Raw genomic sequence first — 21704 nt, 5'->3', positions numbered from 1 at the left:
TTTTTCAGAAAATAGGTAATTATATTCATTATCACCAAATAGCGGTACACAAGATGGTGGTCATTAATTTGTCTTTCCTAAGGTCTTGCATCCACGTGAGCGCAAAATTGAGAAGCAAAATTATTGCTTTTTGTTCGAAAATAGACAGGTAGGCAGGCAGGTAAGCAGACTAATTGATGGATAGACAGAGAAAGGTTGGTAAAATAGATAGATAGATAGACTGAATAACAGACAAACCAAAAGAGAGAGAGATGAATAAATAAGATCGGAGAAATAGAAAGGTAGTAGCTCAGTAAAGAAGAATCGTGAGTCGTGTTAGGGTGTGTTAGTTGTTAGGGTCGCGTCACCTCGCGATGCCCGTGGCGGTGTTCCCTCGGCCACGCGGTGCAGAATTGCGTGTGTGAGTGGCTATTTGTGTGGCCATTAGTGGCTGTCGGCTTGGTGGCGGCCAGGGCTCCGTACACTCACTGCCTCCCGCTCGCTTGTGCTCTTACATGCGCGCGCTCGGGCGCGCACACGCGTGCACGCACGCACGCACGCACGCACGCGCGCGCGTGCACACACACACACACACACACACACACACACACACACACACACACACACACACACACACACTGCCTGATGAGTGGAAGCTCGCTAACTTAACCCCGATTTTCAAAAAAGGTAGTAAATCTTTACCTTGTAATTACCGCCCATTTAGCTTAATTTCAATCGTATGCAAACTGTTAGAGACACTTGTAAGAGATAAACTTGTTAGTCACTAGCGGAAGTTAATCACTAGCGGAAAACTATTTAAAAATACCCAACATGGTTTCTGTAAAAAAAAAAAGGTTCTTGTTTGACGGACCTTTTGTCCTAGAGTTATATGATATTCTGAATTAGTATGACGAAAGTAAAGCGATAGATATAATATATCTTGACTTTCAAAAGGCCTTCGACAAAGTCCTTCACAAGCGTTTACTGATTAAGCTAAAATCGCATGGTATCCAAGGCAGCATGTTGAGATGACAAGCGATGACAAGTAACAAGCGGTGTGCCACAGGAGTCATTTTTAGGACCTGTTCTTTTCCTTGTTTATATGGACAACATAGATGAGGGTGTTACTATATAAACAACTGGTATGGTATCGAAGTTTGCTGATGACACCAAAAAAAAAGTACCATAGTCTTTAACGAACAAGTAAAAGAAATACAGAACAATCTAGACAAGTTGTCAGAGTGCGGGAAAACCTGTCAAATAAGTTTTAATGCGGATAAGGGCAAAGTCCTTCATATAGGGATCAAAACGGGAAAACAAAGTATATTATGAGTGGTAACTAACTTAAAAATGTTGTTAGCGAAACTGATTTAGGAATAACAATATTGAACAGCCTAAAACCTAGCCAACAATGTTTAGAAATCGTAAAAAAAAAAAGCGAAAAAAAATAACTGACTTAGCTGGCACATGGTTTTGAATATAATTATTATAATACGATTCTCACTTGGTATACTTTCTTGGTCCGTCCCCTTTTGAAATAATGTGTTCAAGCATGGTGCCCTATTACCAGAAAGGTGTAGATAAATTAGAACGAGTTCAGCGTAGAATAACAAAAATTATACCAAACCCAAGAAACAAATCATACGCAGAGCGACATAGAGAGTTAAATTTATTCCCATTAACACAAGAAAGACTAAGAAGTAACTTAGTACAAGTGTTTAAAATCATCAAAAGCATTGATAACATGGACTGCAGTCAGGGTTAGCATTAAAAAAACCCACCGAAAAAAACAGCTAAATATATATATATATATATATATATATATATATATATATATATATATATATATATATATATATATATATATATATATATATATATATATATATATATATATATATATATATATATATATATATATATATATATATATATATATTAAAATTTTGTTCTATACCATATTGATATGTCAATATATGTACATATACATAAAAAATGTGAAAGTAATCAGGTCTGACCCATTCATTTCCTGTATAGTACAAGTTAACACAGGCTTTGTCCAACCGGATCAACCTGTATCACTATGATCTAAACAAGTGTGTGTTCTTCACTAATAGAAAGTGTTAAAATCTTTCAAGATCTAACTCCCCTCATGACTTCTGGCACTTAGCCAAAAACATCTCCAATAACTTTGCCTCTTCATCTTTCCCTCCTTTGTTTCAACCTGATGGCACCACTGCCATCTCATCTATTTCTAAAGCTCAGCTCTTCGCTCAAACTTTTCTTTTTCGGTTAGAAAGTTTCCTTTCTAACCGTTCTATTGTTGATGTGGTAGACGCTCACTGTTCTTCTACTAAATCTGTTAACAGTGGTGTTCCTCAGGGTTTTCTTCTATCAGCTACTCTCTTCTTATTATTCATCAATGATCTTCTAAACCAAACTTTTTGTCCGATTCCACTACTACGCTGATGATACCACCTTGCACTTTCCCATGTCTCTTCGTAAAAACCCACCCCTTCAGGAAGTGAACAGTTTTCGCAGGAAAGCCACAGAACGCCTGGCTTCTGATGTCTCCAAAATTTCTGATTGGGGCAGAGCAAACTTGGTATTGTTCAGTTGTTCTACACTGAACATCCTTGGTCTGTCTGTTACTTATAATCTAAAGTGGAAACTTCACATCTCATCTCTAACTAAAACAGCTTCTATGAAGTTAGGTGTTCTGAGACGCCAATTTTTCTCTCCCTCTCCTCCCTCCCAGTTGCTAACTTTGTACAGGGCCCTTATCCGTCCATGTACGGAGTTATGTTTCACATGTATGGAGGGTTCCACTCATACCGCTCTTTTAGACAGGGTGGAATCAAAAGCTTTTCGTCTTATCAACTCCTCTTTTCTAACTGATTGTCTTCAGCCTCTCTCATTGCCGTAATGTTGCATCTCTTGCTATCTTCTATCGCTCTTTTCATGCCAACTGCTCTTCTGATCTTGCTGACTGCGGCCTCGCTGCACAAGATTTTCTTCTTTCTCTCATCCCTATTCTGTCCACCTCTAATGCAAGAGTTAACTAGTATTCTCAATCATTCATCCCTTTCTCTTAAACTGTGGAACTCCCTGTCTGTTTTTTTTTTGTATTTCCACCTTCCTATGATTTGAATTCTTGCAAAAGGGAGGTTTCAAGACTCTTACCCTGTAATTTCTGACTACCTCTTTTGACTCTTCTTGGGGACCGACACCTCAGTGGGCCTTTTCTTTTTTAATTATATTTTTGTTGCTTTAGTCTAGTCCTCTCCTACATGAAAACAAAAAAAAACACTTCAAACCTTTTGTTTCACTCTAGATTATTTTTTAATTGCTTATTTAAACTGATTTACATATAAATATGAGGAATATACAAAAAAAATAAATTTTAAAAATAACGAAAACAATCCGACAAAAAACAGTGTTTTAGGTTTTTTTTTTTTTTTTTCAAACCCTGACTGCAGTAAGTATTTCACGATAGACTTTTCAAATTACACTCGAAGAAATGGTTGCAAAATTGTTGGGATATCCTTCAACTCTCCTGAATCTAAAAATTTATTTCTTCCATCGTGGCGTTAATCTATGGAATGGGCTTCCTCTAGACGTGGTAGACTGCAACACAGCATACACGTTTAAATGCCGTTTTGATAAATATTTTGCCCAAATTCCTTGGTTAACAGCGCATGTTAGAGATTAATTTCATGCCTCCAGGAAATGAGGGCACCTAATTTCATTTATTTTCATGCTTTCCTTTAAAATTTCCTTTCGGTTCTTAGTTCTCCAACTCCGTAAGGTATTTATTTTCATCATGTTTCCCATACGGTTTATGCCGGGGGAAGTAGAGGGTGGGAGAGAGCCTTCTGCTTTATTGTCCTTTTCTTCTATTATCACCTTAGTAGTCCCGGTTGAGGTCACCTCTTGAGGACCAGAAGATCTGTTGTGTCCTGTGTATTTGTGTAACTCTATGTAACTATGTAACACACACACACACACACACACACACACACACACACACACACACACACACACACACACACACACACACGAGAGAGAGAGAGAGAGAGAGAGAGAGAGAGAGAGAGAGAGACGGGGGAGGGTGTTTACGCAATTACTACTGCCACAAGTCTACTACCACTGCTACTACTGCTCTTACTGTTGTTACAACAACAACAACTGCTACTACCTCTGCTGTGAACAGAATATTACGACCATGGCTGCTGCTGCTTCTTCTTCTTCTTCTCCTCCTCCTCGTAATATATTGAAGAGATAGCGTTACGAGTGACTGGACATCCATCTGTCTTGGTGAGTGGAGCTCTCTGGGAGGAGAGTTAAATTCCCCCCTACGACATTCACTTTTCGCGGAACGTTCAAAGATTTAAAATGACTCGAGATGTAAATGGCAGTCTTTATTTTTACTTATTTATTTATTTTTATTTATTTATTTTTTTTTTTATTTTTATTTTTTTTTCATGTGAGAAGGGCATTGTCCAAGGCAACAAAAGACCAAAATGAAGAGAAAAAGGTTCACTCAGTTGCCAGTCCCAAAAGAAAAGTCTTCCAAAATTGGAGGATAAATTAGAGAATAGAGTAAATTTAGAAGAGGAGAGTGAGTTCCTTTTTGTACGTGTAGTGTTAATGCATGAAACTTTAAAAATACATGCATGACCTACTTGAATAAACTAATATTTTCTCACATGAGTATCTAAATGTCTGTACCTAACCTTATTACAGTGTATAGCCTGTTTTGAACAAGTTCGCGATACCTTGTCTAATGTTTTACTATGAAATGTTGATGGTAATTTAATGGTTTATTCACACACGACAGAATTTTGTTCACTCCAGCTCATGTAATGCATAAGACCAGCATGATATATTTTAGATGAGGCAGCGCCCTCTCTCCATCCCTGGCTGCAATGTTAATCCTGGAGCTTGAAGGTAATGAGCACGTGACACATTCCTCTGTCCTTATTTATTTTTCGTTTGCCAGTTTAGAGTTTCCACGTCATTATAAGGGAAACCTCGTTTGCGGCATCACCGGTAGTCATCTGCACAATTCATGTGATCTCCTGCCCTTCTGCACACTCAATTTCACTGTGTGTGTGTGTGTGTGTGTGTGTGTGTGTGTGTGTATGTGTGTGTGTGTGTGTGTGTGTGTGTGTGTGTGTGTGTGTGTGTTTTTGTGCGTGCTGTCAGTTGTCAAGTTTGTAAGGAGACCGTCAGCAGAACAGAGGACATAAGGTCGAGGGGAAAGCAGGAAACAGAGTAGGAGTGAGTACACCAGGTACTCACTTCTTCTTCTTCTTCTGACCATAATTGTACGTGCTCCCAAACGTGTGCAGCTCTCGTCAACCTTAATGTGCACAAGAACAGCGGTGCCAGTACAGATGCGTTTCCAATAAATGTACATACACGGAGTCTCTTTTTGACATAATTTGAGACTATCCCAGTTGCACGTGTTCTGGTATTATTCCAGTGTAATTATACAAATCTATTTCAAGTCTTAATGAAATACAGTACGTTTGCGAGCCTGAATAACGCTGAAATGTGAAATTGTTGAGTGACGAATTGCTAACTCATCACTGTGTCATTCCCAGGAAACCGTTTGATAATTTTGTGTTAAAATTATTCAATAAACTTTTGTTTTATCTCATTACATTTATATTTCAAAGGTGTATCTGGTCATAACCAGTTTAATTAATGGCACACCGCCATTGCGTCGACACTCTCCTTGAACGAATCTGCGTCAATTTCAGAAGGAAGTCAAAATCCCTTTGTCTCGTCACCTCGGTTCACGCCGCTGTAGTATTTTTTTTTTTTTATGTAGGAAGGACACTGGCCAAGGGCAACAAAAATCCAATAAAAAAATGCCCACTGAAATGCCAGTCCCATAAAAGGGTCAAAGCAGTGGTCAAAAATTGATGAATAAGTGTCTTGAAACCTCCCTCTTGAAGGAATTCAAGTCATAGGAAGGTGGAAATACAGAAGCAGGCAGGGGGTTCCAGAGTTTACCAGAGAAAGGGATGAATGATCGAGAGTACTGGTTAACTCTTGCGTTAGAGAGGTGGACAGAATAGGGGTGAGAGAAAGAAGAAAGTCTTGTGCAGCGAGGCCGCGTTAGGAGGGGAGGCATGCAGTTAGCAAGATCAGAAGAGCAGTTGGCATGAAAATAGTGGTAGAAGACAGCTAGAGATGCAACATTGCGGTGGTGAGAGAGAGGCTGAAGACAGTCAGTCAGAGGAGAGGAGTTGATGAGACGAAAAGCTTTTGATTCCACCCTGTCTAGAAGAGCAGTATGAGTGGAATCTCCTAGACACGTGAAGCATACTCTATACATGGACGGATAAGGCCCTTGTACAGAGTTAGCAGTTGGAGGGGTGAGAAAAGCTGGTGGAGACGTCTCAGAATAACTTCATAGAAGCTGTTTTACCTAGAGATGAGATGTGAAGTTTCCAGTTCAGATTATAAGTAAAGGACAGACCGAGGATGTTCAGTGTAGAAGAGGGGGACAGTTGAGTGTCATTGAAGAAGAGGGGATAGTTGTCTGGAAGGTTGTGTCGAGTTGATAGATGAAGAAATTGAGTTTTTGAGGCATTGAACAATACCAAGTTTGCTCTGCCCCAATCAGAAATTTTAGAAAGATCAGAAGTCAAGCGTTCTGTGGCTTCCCTGCGTGAAATGTTTACCTCCTGAAGGGTTGGACGTCTATGAAAAGACGTGGAAAAGTGCAGGGTGGTATCATCAGCGTAGGAGTGGATAGGACAAGAAGTTTGGTTTAGAAGATCATTGATGGATAATAAGAAGAGAGTGGGTGACAGGACAGAACCCTGAGGAACACCACTGTTAATAGATTTAGGAGAAGAACAGTGACCGTCTACCACAGCAGCAATAGAACGGTCAGAAAGGAAACTTGAGGTGAAGTTACAGAGAGAAGGATAGATGCTGTAGGAGGGTAGTTTGGAAATCAAAGGTTTGTGCCAGACTCTATCAAAAGCTTTTGATTTGTCCAAGGCAACAGCCAAAGTTTCACCAAAATCTCTAAAAGAGGATGACCAAGACTCAGTAAGGAAAGCCAGAAGATCACCAGTAGAGCGGCCTTGACGGAACCCATACTGGCGATCAGATAGAAGGTTGTGAAGTGATAGATGTTTAAGAATCTTCCTGTTGAGGATAGATCCAAAAACTTTAGATAGGCAGGAAATTAAAGCAATAGGACGGTAGTTTGAGGGATTAGAACGGTCACCCTTTTTAGGAACAGGTTGAATGTAGGCAAACTTCCAGCAAGAAGGAAAGGTAGATGTTGACAGACAGCTGAAAGAGTTTGACTAGGCAAGGTGCAAGCACGGAGGCACAGTTTCGGAGAACAATAGGAGGGACCCCATCAGGTCCATAAGCCTTTCGAGGGTTTAGGCCAGTGAGGGCATGGAAAACATCATTGCGAAGAATTTTAATACGTGGCATGAAGTAGTCAGAGGGTGGAGGAGAGGGAGGAACAAGCCTAGAATCATCCAAGGTAGAGTTTTTTGCAAAGGTTTGAGCGAAGAGTTCTGCTTTAGAAATAGATGTGATAGCAGTGGTGCCATCTGGTTGAAACAGAGGAGGGAAAGAAGAAGAAGCAAAGTTATTGGAGATATTTTTGGCTAGATGCCAGAAGTCACGAGGGGAGTTAGATCTTGAAAGGTTTTGACACTTTTTGTTAATGAAAGAGTTTTTGGCTAGTTGGCATGGTTCCGGGCAGAAATATAAAGTGCATGAGATTCTGGTGATGGAAGGCTTAAGTACCTTTTGTGGGCCACCTCTCTATCATGCATAGCACGAGAACAAGCTGTGTTAAACCAAGGTTTAGAAGGTTTAGGACGAGAAAATGAGTGAGGAATGTACGCCTCCATACCAGACACTATCACCTCTGTTATGCGCTCAGCACACAAAGACGGGTCTCTGACACGGAAGCAGTAGTCATTCCAAGGAAAATCAACAAAATACCTCCTCAGGTCCCCCCAACTAGCAGAGGCAAAACGCCAGAGGCACCTTCGATTAGGGAGATCCTGAGGAGGGATTGGAGCGATAGGACAAGATGCAGATATGAGATTGTGATCGGAGGAGCCCAATTGGGAAAAGAGGGTGACAGCATAAGCAGAAGTATTAGAGGTCAGAAAAAGGTCAAGAATGTTGGGCGTATCTCCAAGACGGTCAGGAATACGAGCAGGGTGTTGCACCAATTGCTCTAGGTCGTGGAGAATAGCAAAGTTCACCAGGATGGTCAATGAAGGGAGAGGAAAGCCAAAGTTAGTGGTGAACATTGAAGTCTCCAAGAATGGAGATCTCTGCAAAAGGGAAGAGGGTCAGAATGTGCTCCACTTTGGAAGTTAAGTAATCAAAGAATTTCTTATAGTCAGAGGAGTTAGGTGAGAGGTATACAACACAGATAAATTTAGTTTGAGAGTGACTCTGTAGCCGTAGCCAGATGGTGGAAAACTCGGAAGATTCAAGAGCGTGGGCACGAGAGCACGTTAAGTCACTGCGCACATAAACGCAGCATCCAGCTGTGGATCGAAAATGAGGATAGAGAAAGTAGGAGGGAACAGAAAAGAGGCTACTGTCAGTTGCCTCAGACACCTGAATTTCAGTGAGGAAAAGAAGATGAGGTTTAAAAGAGGAGAGGTGGTGTTCTACAGATTGAAAATTAGATCTTAGACCGCGAATGTTACAGAAGCTAATGAAGAAAAAGTTGAGGGCGGTGTCAAGACATTTAGGGTCGTCGACAGAAAGGCAGTCCGACCTGGGGACATTTATGGTCCCCTCCCCAGATGGGGACTCCGAGGCTGGTATAGGAGTCGCCATTATGATTTTAAAAATTTTTGAGTGAAGGGTGTGTGTGTTATTAGCTGCTTATAGTTTTGTTTGGAGGAAGAGAGTCGTCTTTAGAGGGCAGGCTGTGACTGCCCCCTTGTGTTGTGAGACACAAAGGGAAACGTTCAGTGAGGTCACAGCTGGGTTTAATGATAAGTTCACAGCACCCCCTGAACAGTGCTTTCGACCTCACTGGGAGTAATTATCGTTTCGGCAGGTGCCTACTGCGCGTCTTGCTGTCTTGTAATCAGCTTTTCAGTACTTCCGCCGATGTAGAATTACCTGCCTCGCTTTGTTAACATTATCTTTTTTAGTATTGCTCTCCTAACCTGCTCGGCCTTCACTTTACCCTGCTCGTCCTGCACTTCCTTCACTTGCCACTCAACTTGCTGGCATATTTTCCTCGTCTCTTTAATGCAGGAGTTCACTAATTATCTGCTCTCGTGCATCCCCATTTCTGGTAAAGTTAGGAACTTCCTGTTTTTTTTTTGTTTTTTTTTCGTCATTTACACCAGGCAGGCTTTTTACTACAGAAGAATGAGGGCACCTCCATAACTTGGGTGTGTAAAATTTATGATATACTTCTACGCTTCCCTTTGTGTTCTCTTTTTTTTACGAAGTTTTCAAGTCTTCATGACACTTTGAGAATAATGCGCACTATTGCAAAGTGTATTGCTCTCCTCCTATTGCTTGTTGTATCAGTATTCTAGCTGTAGGTAGTAGTAGTAGTAGTAGTAGTAGTAGTAGTAGTAGTAGTAGTAGTAGTAGTAGTAGTAGTAGTAGTAGTAGTAGTAGTAGTAGTAGTAGTAGTAGTAGTTGTTGTTGTTGTTGTTGTTGTTGTTGTTGTTGTTGTTGTTGTTGTTGTTGTTGTTGTTGTTGTTGTTGTTGTTGTTGTTGTTGTTGTTGTTGTTGTTGTTGTTGTTGTTGTTGTTGTTGTTGTTGTTGTTGTTGTTGTTGTTGTTGTTGTTGTTGTTGTTGTTGTTGTTGTTGTTGTTGTTGTTGTTGTTGTTGTTGTTGTTGTTGTTGTTGTTGTTGTTGTTGTTGTTGTTGTTGTTGTTGTTGTTGTTGTTGTTGTTGTTGTTGTTGTTGTTGTTGTTGTTGTAATAGTAGTAGTAGTAGTAAAAATATTGTTCCTGCTAGCATTCGTCATCATCACTATCATATTCACGCTACCGACAGTTCACAGTGCTCATTCAGAAAGAGGCGACGCATGTAAACGCACAGTGAGTTGATAGTCTTGCTTTGTTGTAATGTCGTGTATCAGTAATCTTTCGTTTACTGGATTCCCCCTGCTCACAATACCAGGAGGCAACACGCGAAAGGAAAACTACCTGTCTATTTGCTTACTTGTTTGGCTAACTGACTGGTTACTTGATTGGATGCATTTAGAAAACCTCTCCTGGAGGTAATCAGTAACAATTAGTAACAGTTTCTTCTGAAGTACCAACCCTCATTTTATCGTGTGATCTCGTACTGTAAGTAAACTTTTTCTTTATTCGAGGCTGATCAACTTTGCTGTCCAGGAAGAAAGAGAAAGATTGCAGTGAGAAATCTGGCTTTTAAAATTGCCACTCCCGGGTTCCTCAACATCTTTTAACACTTAACGCAGCAATTTTTTTTTTTTTTTCAATTGAGCGTGGTAGCTTTGTGTTGTGCCATCAAGACAGGGTTGGAAAGGCACCGCGACTTAAGGATGTTCATTACATAGTACAGTCTATCAGCTCCAAGGGGCAGCAATGGAATCAGTCTATTTATCGTTTCATTTTCCTTCCTGCTCTTCCTTCCTTCCTCCCTTTCGTCTTCCCCGTGTCTGTCTTATTTTTCTTCCTACTTTACTTTCTTACTGTCTTTTCTTTCTTACCCTTTTTACCTCTTCTTTTCTTTTTTGGCTTTCTTATTTTCTTTCTTTTTTTTCCTTTCCTCCCTCCCTCCCTTCTTTCCTCCCTATCTTCGATCCTTGCTACCTACCTCCTTTCATTCCTCTTATCCTCTCATCCTTCTCTCCCTTCTTCCTCTCCTCTCTTTCCTCCCTCCCTTCCCTCTTGTTGCCACGAGTTCACACTAAAACACTTACATATACACACTCCATCCATCATGCTAGAAATTCTCTCACTCACCTTTCACTTATTTCCCTCACATTCCCCTTCCTCTGTCTTCCCCCTTCACAAGTAACCTCCATTGAACCTAATACCTCAGTTTAGTTTCACATACATTTTCTGGGTTATCTTCACCCACCCTCACTCTTCCTTCCCTTATTCCCAGATCTTCTCATAGTGCTTTGCTCAGCGCTCTCAGCCAAACAGTAGTAAATTACATTGGCTGCCTTTACAGACGTGCCCTATACGTCATAAACCATTCTATTTGTCACCATACACAAGGCTGTGTTTATCAGAAGCACTTACAGAGCTGCTCGTCTCTTCGTACATATTATTCTTTGTTGTGTTTCATTTGCATGTACGTGTTTATTTGTTTATGCTTTCTAGAAACAATCTTCTCATTGTGTATTGGTGTTTTTATATAGATGTATGAAAGTAAGATGGTGCATGTTTTTTTTTTCTAGATTTTTTTTTTTTTTAAGGTATATTATTACTGAAGAACCTGCACTTAATTTCATACTTGCGGGAGGATTGATTCTCTCCTCTTTTTGTCGAGAACTGTTACGAGAAACCAGAACCCCACAACTTTTACCTCCCCGCCATCACGCTTTGTGCTACATTGAAGACGGCACAGTAACACAAGGCTGCTAGCTCTTCTTCATAGGAAGTCTTTAACTTTCTCTAATTTCTCATCACTTCCTTCTTTTCTTCTGCCAGCTCTCTCTCTCTCTCTCTCTCTCTCTCTCTCTCTCTCTCTAGCGCTTCACCGACCTTATCTATCTTCCATTGTCATTCCATTGTTGGCCAGTGAGCGACCCACATAAATGACGCGGGCAGAGGGAGACTACACTGACCATGGAGCAGAAACGGCGCGGTCCTACATCCTCTCTACGCATGCCATTGTTTTCTTAAAGCACACGTTTTCTGGAGGACTGTTTCATTTTTACCATCGATACATTTCTTCTTCTTCTTCTTCTTCTTCTTCTTCTTCTTCTTCTTCTGCGACTGCCATTGGTTCGTTTTTTTTTTCTTTTACTGTTATTTAAGATTAGTTATTAAGAACGTTTTGTTTTTATTCATACTCGTATTACCAGCACAAGTATCACCATCATCAGGTAAAGGAGGATTTCCTTTGCAAAAGCTCTGCAATCCATCCACACGAAGTTTGTGTTCGTTTTCTAAGCATCCTCTACATTCCTGTTTTGCAGTCTTTTTTTTTTTTACTTTTCATGTAGCTATGAGGGTAGTAACCTCAATATTTTTACTACCCCTTAAGTGAATACAAACGCTAGAGGTGTTGGTGCTGTGATTCACCAGGTCGTCAGCCTCGTCAACCTCTCATGATTACTAATAGTGATCTTAGGCAGCCTTTTCCAGAACCATTGTCAAAAACATATAAACATTGTGCTGTGATCTTTAACACGTAAGGCATAATGCAACCCATTCTCATGAGAATTTATAATACATTTGAATACCAAACATGAAATTCATGAATATAGATATTTAATATACGAGTACAAGAAGTAAACCCACATCAACTAACTCCCTGTCATGTGAGTTAAAAACTTTTGACAGTCTTTCAAGCGAAACGTTCATTATATCACATTTTATTATTTATGATGAAATAATGGACATGCCGAGAATATAATTACATAAATTATTCCGATCTCGGAAGCGTATCCGGCCATCATTTCCCACCCTCACACTGACTGGAGGCTTGGGGGAAATTTGTGCATTATCTCACCTCTCCTCGGGGACACAGTCCTCGTACATCACAATTATTCCTACGCAGCAAGCCATCCTGCGCTCGCCCACAAGAGTCACTTGTAATTAATGTTATTATTAACTGAAACGCATGGCCTGTCTTGACGTAGTGGCGGTGGAGCGCAGTACAGAGGTCAGAGGTTCCCCTGATAGTGTGATCAAACTTCACCACTCCAATGCCTTATTACGTACTTGTTACTCCTCTAAATCTTCAGTGTGCTTGGTCTCAAAGAAATCTTTATTTCTACTTACAAAGGAGAGTGACTAAAATGATACAGAGGACGAAAGTTATTCCTTATGAAACGAAAATGATACTATTAAATTTACATTCCTTAGAGAGACAGGTTAAGAGAGGACCTGATAGAAGTTTTTAAGTGATATAGGGGTTATAGCAAAGGGGCGTAAGCAAAATTCTCAGGACCATTAATCAAAATAGAACTAGAAATAACCGGTTCAAGCTTGAAAAAAAAAATAGATTTAAGAAAGAGATAGAAAAGAATTGGTTTTAAATAGAGTGGTAGATGAATGGAACAGACTCATTAAGCAGGTTGTGAGTGGTGTCATTAGGAAGCTCTAAAAGAAGATTAGACAAATTCATGGATGGGAATGACAGGTGGAAATAGGTAGGTAAATTCCATGCAGGGACTACCACGTGTAGTCCTGATGGCTTCTTGCAACTTCCCTTATTTTATTTTATTTTTATTCTTATTTTTATTTTATGTTCTTATGTTCTTCCTAAATTTCTGTTTATTCTTCGATTTTAAAGGCTTCTTTTTTTTTATGTTTGCAAACTTTTCCAAACCTCCAAATTTTCTGTAAAAGTTAAAATTAGAATAATCCACAAATAATGTCTTCAAATAACGAAGTTCCTATTTTATCACATATTTTGTTTCAAGATATTATGTCCTCCCCTTCCTGCCTTTGTTCTTGATTGATGGATGTTACGCAGGGTACACAGCAGCGACAGGCCTCCCAGCCAGGCACCATAACACTGTTGACTGCTTCTTTACCCGCTTGACGCAGCATCCTCCTGGAGCGTTTTCAGTAATATTTAGATAAAAACAGCTAAGGTTATTAAATTATTAAAATTTGGGCTATGAATTATATGGCCGTGTAGTCAGTAGTAACATAATACTATGAATATTTTGGAGAATATACATGCATTTCTTACTATTTATTTTCTTTTTTTTCAGTTTTTGTCAGAAAAAAACAATACCTCTACATCAGTTGAGGGCAGCTGCGCGTGTTGACACTATGCTGCACGCAAGCATCAAAAGATCTTTGTATTGGCACACAATACGTGAGGAAGGAGTTTGGGAAGATAGTCTAACAATGAATACACTTGTGTTTTGTACTGACTTTCATTTATAAGAACATAACATATTTCTTTCTTCTTCATTGTCAACATCCTTGTTGTTATTTCCTGACCTTCGGTTATCCAGTAATGATTTAATATTATTTTCTGGATAATTTTCAAAATCATATGTGCAGATCCCCAGCCATTTGCTGCACCGTGTTTCCTGATTCACGTGTCATCAGTAACTATCTTCGAGAAGTATAAGGATGTCTAAATATTTTCACAAAATTTCTGTTTGAATACGTTAAGTTTTTATTCTGGATTTATTATAAATTTCCTGTAAGTAAGCAAGAAACACTATCATTTCAGTTATTATTTCATGAACGTTTTATTCACATCTCAAAAATTGTGGCTATTGTTTTGTATAAGAGTGTAGATTCCGTCCTGTTTTATTCTTCTCTTTTCCTTTTCTCCCTGAAGATTAAGACAATGTGTGATTTTTTTTCTTCAGTAATTCATGTATTAATGTATTACCGTGTAATGTTTTGTTTGTTTCTACCTTGCTTGTGAAAAAGACTGGGTACATGTTTGTCTTTCCCATGTGTTTGCACTCTTCCCCTCAATCTCTTTGTTTACCTCTGCAGCGCTGCACATTTGCTGTTTTTATTTCTTCATCTTAAATTCGTTCTTATCCCTTCATCTCTACAACACTTATCATAAGACATAGTGTGTCATTCGAGTGTTGGCTACTCTTGTCTGGCTGCGAATTCAGCGTACATCATGGTTGTGCAGTATTGGGTCACCCGCTAAAGTGTATGAGGCTTGTAGTTATAATTTGCATGAAAGGAATACAAAGAAGTGTGTGTGTGTGTGTGTGTGTGTGTGTGTGTGTGTTAATTCACACGTACCGATATATTCATTTATTCATTCATTACTATACTATAACTTCAAATTTGTAGTATGCTAGTTTATGATCCACCACTAATACGCTCACTGGTTTGAGTGCGTGGAATGAAGTGATATCGAACCCATGACACCCTGACACTGCTATATTCCGATGATCGTGTAGAGAATCATCCTACTCCTCCACACTATGCCTGCATGCTGCATAGTGGCGTTGTGTGCCTCCATAAAGCTTCTTGCCACAATTATAAATTACACTGGTGTACTTGGCCATCAAAAGTAAAAAAAAAACGGTCGGATGGCAAAACTTTATTCTGGAAAATCTTTACAATAAAAAAATAACTTAAATGTTCAGTAAAACATGTATAAACAATGGTTTTTACACTACAATGCATGGCATAGTGTTTACCATTAGCTAATATACCAGTGGTCACAAAAAAATACATAGATTTTGTACTCGCCCTAGTGACAAGTTTGTCGTATGTCAAGCTCCCCGTCGTAAAAAAAATAAAAATTGTTATATTTTGAGGGGATCGGACAGCGAGTTGACAGTAAATCATGTACGTCCCATGTCGAACACCATACTGTATCTGTACTGGTCCAGCCCCCGAGGTGAAACCCTTCTTGCCTTGCCTTCTTTTTTTTTTTTTTTTCTTTTGATGGCCAAGTACACCTGTGTAATTTATAATTGTGGCAAGAAGCTTTTCAGGTTTTCATGTCCTCACCGACAGCATATTTGTGCCTTAATCAGAGACACTTCCTGTCGATGTCTCATATTTTATTTTATTTTATTTTATTATGAATATATATATATATATATATATATATATATATATATATATATATATATATATATATATATATATATATATATATATATATATATATATATATATATATAGGGTTTCTCATAAGTTCCCATACATATGGTATCACGAACGCCATTACAAGCATAAATCCAGATGTGTTTGAACGTGTTCTTCAGCAGTGGAGGACACGTATTAAAATGTGTTTTCAACACAAAGGCAGTCATGTAGAGCATATTATATAAATAAAAATGTTTTTTTCTATAATTCTATAATTTCTTATAATTTTTCCTATGTATAGAAACTTATGGGACACCCTGTATATATATATATATATATATATATATATATATATATATATATATATATATATATATATATATATATATATATATATATATATATATATATATATATATATATATATATATATATATATATATATATTTTTTTTTTTTTTTTTTTTTTTTTTTTTTAACTTTCGTTGAAATAATCTAGTTGTAGTCGCCTGGAACATGCATTTTTCTCTGCAAGAACATTTATTCTTTCTTACTGATGTCCCTCTGTTTTTTCATGATTTATTGAATATATCATATCATACAACATCGATCTTTTTATCACCATACTTGTAATAACTCTGCCTTTTTTTTTTTCTTTTTTTTCCAGGTGATGGAGAAGCAACGGAGCTCTGTTGGTGAGTTGAAAAATCTGAACCTTAAAGACTATTCTTGATTTATCATATTACTTTTGTAACACATGTAACACTTACAGTGGATGTTTTCTTTTCATGAGATGCTGGGAATGAAAACGTTATAAAACATTCACTAAGTCTTTTATCTATCGATCCGTAAGAAAGTGTTGGTGGTCAAGTCTGTCTCGAGGTTGTGGCAAGTGAATAGGCAAGGCTGATGACATCCACTCAACTCGCCTTATAAATAAACATGACACTTATCTTCATTGAACATTATCATGATCGTCTATTTATGAGCAGTGAGAAGGCGAATACAAAGTAATATTCGCTCTGCACTTCATTGCTTGTCTCATCTTAGGATCCGAATTCAAGTTTCGTGACCAGATTAGTTCAAATGTAAGAAGACATTACAGTAGAACCCAACGTTTATACCTGCTGATGTTCACGGTAACTGCCGTCACGTGTTACAAATTCCTGGCTTCTATTATGGAATGATGAAGAGTAACACCTTCCATTATCCTTCAAGTCTCACCTTGTCGAGTCAAGCACCTGAGAGAAAAAAACGTAACATTGAAAACGAGACATGACAGTGAACACAATATCTCCTCCACCTTCACAAATTACATCGTGACTAACCTGTGAGCCCAACGAACGCACGCTGGATTTTTTTTGCGGGGAAAAGGTAATCATTATCCTGGAGGCACATGTACACAATGCATCTATGTACTGAAACATACAAGTTACAGTTTGTTTAGCTCACCATACCAAATTCAAAGCTGCATTCATAAAAGGAATACTATTGACTTTTATTGGTGTGTCGACAGTGCGAGCAAAAGAAATAAAGCGCCACTTTCCCTCTGAACAAACATATGGAGGCATTAGCAGGGGCGGGAGCAGGAAGTTATGCCAGCAAAATTTGGCTCAAGTGCTCGTTAATCTTAGCCCTGCTGAGAGGCTCGTTTGTCTGAGGTTACGAGTCAAGATTTACTGGAAGGATTAATAGGTGCATGTATTACGGCAGGACATCTGTCTTCCTAAGCCAGTGTGTCCTGTGTCTCGTTTCTTGCGCATGTCACCCACCCTGAATGCCTAAAAACCAGTTACACCCACGCTTGGATCGCACAGACCTTGTGACCTCAGCGGGTTGATATCAAACTGTTTACAGATGCAAGAGTTTGTATACCCAAGATCAGGCAGAGGACCAAAAGGAACTTGTACAGCGAGCCTCAAGTTACTAAAAACATATGCACACATAGGCTTAAAAACTAATCAGTCATACCTAAATGTGTGAAAATATGGTTTTTATTTACCTGTATTATATTTTAGTTTTACCAATGATGACAAAAATCATCAATTATTTTCAGCTTAAACGTATGAAAAATGTGTTGTTTATATTATAGCTTAGTTTGTATTATTATTATTATTATTATTATTATTATTATTATTATTATTATTATTATTATTATTATTATTATTAATATTGGTTGTAGTAGTAGGAGTAGTAGTAGTAGTAATAGTAGTAATAGCGGTATTTTATGTATCATTATCATTTTTTTTTTTTTTGTGTATGGAAAATGGTATTTAGAAATTATTAATTATTTGAGGTTTTACCTATATGGTAATCTTGTTGCACTGTTTGTTCTGCTGGAATTGTAAAAAAAAATAATGTGATTCTTTATGGGCACAGGGAGGATTTTTATTCCCTTACACGTAATTTGACTTTGCCCATCATTTGTTGTATCTGTAGGTGCTCGGGATGCTTAACCTGGCTTGTTTTCACACGTTCCTTGGAAAAATGTGGCCAATTCTCGGAGCTCGGGGGACATAGAAGGAAACACAGGTGCACCTTATTATGATCCTATGGCTGCAGATGGCGTCGGAGGGCAACATCACACTACGGCGGCGGTGAATGGCCACCGTGGGGAAGTCCTGGCCGAGTTTCGGCAAATCCACCCACAATGCCCATTTTTACAGTGAACCTTTTTTTTTTTCTCTCTCTTTTTTTTTTCTTTTTTTAACTTGCCACTTTTTTGGGGGGTCGGACAAGTGCGTGTTTTTTTTTTTTTTTTCAGTAGTGTGACAAAATTAGAAATGAAAACCTTGCTATCAGACGGGCCTTGTTATTTTAATAATGGGACGGAAGGAAACGTTGATTGAATATTGAGTGTTGGAGGTCAGTTGTCCCTTGTCATTCTTCACGGCTGTGCTGCAGGTAAAGATATTTTGAAGCATTTAATCATACGGCAATTTAAATGTTTGCTATTATATATATGTTGTAACGTTAGCTAAATAGTAACATTTTAGCCCTCGTTCCATTTTTTTCATGTTTCAAGTAAAAGTATCACTCGCAAGCAAGCAAGCAAGCAAGCAAGCAAGCAAGGACACACACACACACACACACACACACACACACACACACACACACACACACACACACACACACACACACACACACACACACATATTGTTTGCATGACAGTTAATAAAGTCTTGTTGCACAACGGGAGGAGGGGACAACCGTCAAGTACTCAGCTCTAAATGAAAAAAAATTATAATAGATAAAAAGATAAATAAATAAACTGACCGTGGGTGAGATGGTGCTGTGAGGAGCCGATGTGACTCAGCAAGTATACTCTTCCATGTTTAATAGATTTTATTGTAATGGTATCCAACTGTTCCTAGAAATATTTCAGTATATTTCAGTTTTGGTGCACCACATGCTTGCAGAAATTGAAAGAAATAAGTGTTTACAGGGATTACCACCAGAGCTTAATGGAGACTGTCGAGAGTCCAACAGAGGGAGACTTATTTGCCACTATTTCCGCCGCACAGTGTGAGCGTCGCCAAGTTACCCTGGCCTTGTATTGTCATTCACAAACAAACAATTACGTGGAATAATTTTTAACGTAAAATACTTTTGAATAGTTAAATTGCTTTTCATACATTCTTTACACATGACTTTTCGATTTCGCCATCCGGTGAACTTGACCCGGGAACTCCTGAGGAAGGCGCTGGAAGAGGCACCGCCCGTCAGGCGCACCCGAGCTTCAGGTCAAAACGACAACCACAGCACCAAGTTTTAATGGTTTTCACAAGTATCGGAAATTTTTCTGTGGAGGCACGACCTTGCACGCCGCCCCTTGTAAACACCACCACGGAGGAGCTGCACCTTACCCTGCAAGGGCCGCCCGCACCACAGGGAGGCGGCGCGGCGCCCAGCTGGTAAATCCTGCCTCTTGTTTTTATATTGTGGATGTGGTGATGGTGGTGGTGGTAGTAGTGTTGGTGGTGGTAGTGGTAGTGGCTGTGGTGGTGGTTGTGGTGTTTGTTGTGGTGATAATGGTGGTGGTTGTGGTGTTTGTTGTGGTGGTGGTGGTAGTTGCGTTTGTTGTTGTGGTGGTAGTGGTGGTGATAGCGGTGTTTTTGGTGGTGGTGGTGGTGGTGTTTACTGTTATTGTGGTAATTGTAGTTTAAATATACAATCGTGAGAGCAGCGTCTTGCCTTAGCTACCTCTCCATGTTCAGATATTATTTCCTCGGGTAATACAAGTAGATATTTGGCTTCATCTTTGGAATAGATAACATTTCTTGGAAGTAACCGTGTCTCATTTCTTGTCGCAGAGCGGTAATATAATCCTTAACTCATCATTCCTTACGCTGTAGAGGCGAATACCTGGAAATCTATAAATAGGTCGTAACCTCGGTAACCCTTCCAAGAGTCTTCAGATTACGTGTTCGTTCTCCTCGTGGCCTGACGCTCCGTCCGCGCCATGAAAGAGTCATTGTGGTGGTGGTAGTGGTGGTGGTGGCGGTGATGGCGGTGGTTTGAGGTGTGCGCCCGGTGGCAGGAAGGCTCCTCGCGAGGCAAACACTGCCGTCCGTTACTGTGTTCAACCGCGGCGACACTGCAATTTCCGGGAGCCGTTAGTGCCTTAGATTGCCAATAGAACTTGTCTTCATTACATTGATTTATAAATATTATACTCGCAGAACGGCAAAAACCGGAGTGTATAGACCGCCAGTGGGATGAGGCTGGAGCTGGCGTGCTGAGGGACGGGCACCAAGTTTCCTGGCCAGTAAAGAAGCCTTCGCTCGCCAGACAGAGCGTCTTCATTCTCCAGGTTAGATTAACTCAACCACAACTGCAAACATCGCAGTGCTGGAGGATATTCACACTGCCGGGGTTGGCAAGGCCTCTGCACTTGAAGTAGCCAGCCTCTATAAAAAAAAAAATATATCTTTAAAGGGATGAGATGTGAAAATAATTTCGTTTTGTCATAGGTTCCCGTAAACTTATCAGCGCTATTTTCAGCATGAAATTAATGCAAAATAGGACAAAAGCAAGCAGATAACAAACTGTAAAAGAGCTCAAGATTCATGACTGACATAATATAGGAAATCCTCCCTTTCAGTCGCTTACACCTCGTCGTGAGTCTCACAACAATTGTTCCTTCCCTGTGTGGTGTCGTGTGTGTCCTCTCCTCACGCCCCTGGGACATGTAATAGTCACCAAGATCATGTGGCATCTCTTAGTTCAGTTTTTTTAGCGTGAAAGTATTTGCTTAACGTTTAAAGTGGTATATTATCATTATTCTTAAAACTAATTGATTATTCTCTTCATTACAAGTTATATATATATATATATATATATATATATATATATATATATATATATATATATATATATATATATATATATATATATATATATATATATATATATATATATATATATATATATATATATATATATATAATTTTTTTTATTACTTTATCTAATTAAATTTCAGACTATTCAGAGTGAAGAGATCCTGCTCCCCTGCTTGGAGCGGCCGCTATAGAGCGGGAAAGAAATAATCTTTTGGCCACCCTCAGTCAGCTCCTCACGACCCCTCCAGCTTCACTCTGCTGAGAGCGAGTGATGCAATAACCCGACCGCAGCCCCGGCCCAAGCAGCGAGGCAGTGAACAGGATGAGAATGGCGGGGAGGGGAGATGCACCCGGAATAGTTCACATGATATAAGAAAATGCAAATTAGAAACGGAAACATTCACAATATCTATTTCAACTTGTTCATAAGAACATGCGAATTATAAAGGGAAACAAAGATACAAGCTCTATATCATTACCATAATTAAGTAAACTTCATTTGAACCGCCAGCAATATCACACAGCGAGTGGCTCACCTCGATCGCCAGTCTTGGAAACATTGCCCGGAGTGTATCATCCCTGCAGACTTTTGCAATGCATCGGCAGGAATATGTATGATAAAAAAGCTCACACTAATCCAGAGGAGTGGAGGCTGG

At 39.2% G+C, this 21704-nt stretch overlaps 1 protein-coding gene across 2 annotated transcripts in view; it reads left to right on the top strand.

Annotated features, from left to right (window-relative positions):
• The window catches only part of LOC135110918 (protein TEX261-like), a 290884-nt gene that overhangs the window by 92177 nt on the left and 177003 nt on the right, over positions 1-21704 (top strand). For both annotated transcript variants that reach the window (XM_064023598.1, XM_064023597.1), the window contains exon 3: positions 16374-16401. The gene's annotated coding sequence lies outside the window, so the exon portion shown is untranslated. The remainder of the gene's footprint in view (positions 1-16373; positions 16402-21704) is intronic.

Source organism: Scylla paramamosain, chromosome 21, assembly GCF_035594125.1.
Source record: "Scylla paramamosain isolate STU-SP2022 chromosome 21, ASM3559412v1, whole genome shotgun sequence".
Taxonomy (NCBI): Eukaryota; Metazoa; Arthropoda; class Malacostraca; order Decapoda; family Portunidae; genus Scylla; species Scylla paramamosain.
The sequence above is the reverse complement of the archived record's forward strand: the minus strand, read 5'-3'. Positions and strand labels throughout refer to the sequence as shown.